Source organism: Ovis canadensis, chromosome 4 (genome assembly GCF_042477335.2).
Source record: "Ovis canadensis isolate MfBH-ARS-UI-01 breed Bighorn chromosome 4, ARS-UI_OviCan_v2, whole genome shotgun sequence".
NCBI lineage: Eukaryota > Metazoa > Chordata > Mammalia > Artiodactyla > Bovidae > Ovis > Ovis canadensis.
In genome coordinates, this window is record NC_091248.1 from 63,807,675 (window position 1) to 63,809,980 (window position 2,306).

Below are 2,306 nucleotides of genomic sequence, written 5' to 3' on the forward strand. Positions count from 1 at the left end.
TTTACTGGTTATTCTGAGTGGATGTCAAGATGGTCCGATGTTGTTTTGACTACCTCTAGTGTATATTTTTCTTTGTTACTCTTTATTATTGCTTTTATAGACCAGGATATATCTTTTCTTTCCACATTGTAGGACAGTACTAAGGTATTTAAAAGGTCATTATCCTTTCATCTGTTTTAGCAATACCTACTAAATGTTTAGCATTTATTTTTGGAGAAGCAACGTAAGGGAATCTTTAATAGTCTTTCTTTTCCTAAGTTTATCCTGGCTGGGTAAAATTGACTTTTTCTTCAAAGAGTAATATTTATTAAATATTTAAAATTACTGTTTCTTAAAACACTTAAATAAGTGTTAAATACTAAAGAGACTTCTGCATATTATGTCATTCACATTTATTCGTCAAATTGCAGTGCACTTGATGGCAATTTAAAGGATACATATATTAAGGAAAGTTTGGAGAATATAGTTTATAAGCAGAAGGCTGTGCAGAATAAGATATCAGTTGATCGGAGATTAAAGGAAAATGTTTAGTAACCTTCAGGTTTTAATTTATTTACATATAGGTCACATTTTCCTTTTTTTTCACATGTCCAGTGGTCTTGAATTGTATCACGGTCCTTATAAATCAGTACATTCTAAAGACTGGATTCTGTTACCTCTGGAAAATATTGAATGTTTTAGTGAGCAGTTAACTTGATTGAACGCCAGACTCTTGTCTTTATGTGTGTGGGATGGAGGGGAACGCAGCTGAAATCTCTACTCAGTTGTTTCAGCTTCACTGAGGCTGCCTGAAGTTTGTGCCATGCACGTGTAGTGCACAGGTGAGTCAGCGACTGGACGAGGAATGTGCAGAATTTTTTAGACCTGTTTTTTTGGGGTTCTTCCCCTCATTTCAATTGCTATTGTTTTCCCCAAACTCTGTCCTTAACCAGTAAAACTTGGCTTCTGCTCAAGTTGCCACTTCCTGGGATTTGCCCTCAGGTGAAAAGCTTACCCACCCCCACCCACACCTACTTCTGATTGTTGTCCAGTAACTTTACTTTTTTAAAATATATTTTATTCAGAGTTTTCAGTTAATCTGTAAGAATGTTGGTCTGAATGTGCTATTCCCCATTATTGGTAATAAACTGAATCTTTTTAAAATCTGAAATCCCAATATCCTGTGAAGTGCTAATTTATTTAAACTTCAAATGTGTCCTACTCTAGGTAGAAAGATCTGATTAAGGAATAGTGAAATATAATGTAATATGGACTACTAGCAGTAGAGACACAAAATAATAGTTAAATGCAACTTTAAAGGTTCTCATTCAATATGAGAGTGAAAATATACCTGGGAATGAAGTCCTGTATAAAACAAATTTTAAGTGTTCACTTACTGTTATGTACTGAGTTCTAAGTATTCTCTTGACTTGTGACGAATGGGGCTGTTAATTGTCCAGTTCATTGAGCTGATTAAAATCAGTAATTTCAAAGTGAGATTTTTAGTTGTTTGGCTGAAAAGGAATGAGAAGTAAGTGAAGGTTTCTACTTCTACTTAATTGTAAGTAAAATATTTACAATCAAGGGGGAAAAAATTTAAATGCTCTAGTAGAACAATCAAGGGGGAAAAGATTTAGATGCTCTAGTAGATGAGGAAGCACAACCACTTTGTTAGTTATTATGATTTCTACCTAAATAAGAGTGACAAATAAATGTGTGGAACCAGAAGAAAGTTGCCTTATTGTTGAATTTACAGCTGTTTATATAACCGAAACTTTTGTTTGGGCCCAGCTTCAAATGCAGCTGTGTTAGATGTGTGGGTGGTTGTTAAGTGGAAAACACAGAATAGCCTTGCTCTAAGGAGAAGGTGTGAAAAAGTCACGTAGGGCCTGGCCTGTTTCCAGCTAACTCAGCTGTGAAGTTGACAAACAAAGGCTTGACAGTTGTGGTCCATGTATCTTCTTTGTCCTGTGGAATAAGTGATTGTTACCGGATTGTGAAATTAAATAAAATACAGTGTAAGATCTGAGAAATGACAGCATCCTTCTGTACTTTTAAGTAGACCTGCCCACTTGGCATAAGCAATGTCCCTAAACGTTGGCTCAATTTAAACATTCTCTTCAGCAACCGTAGCCCTGTTGTAGGTGACAGCCCTCTGGTTTTTAAAACTTTTATTGGAGTCCAGTTGATTTATAATTTGTATCAATTTCTTCTGTACAGCAGCGTGACTCAGTTATACCAATATATATTTTCCGTTATGACTTGTCAGAGGATCATGAGTATGCTTCCCTGTGCTCTATAGTCGGACCTTGTTTATCCATGCTGTA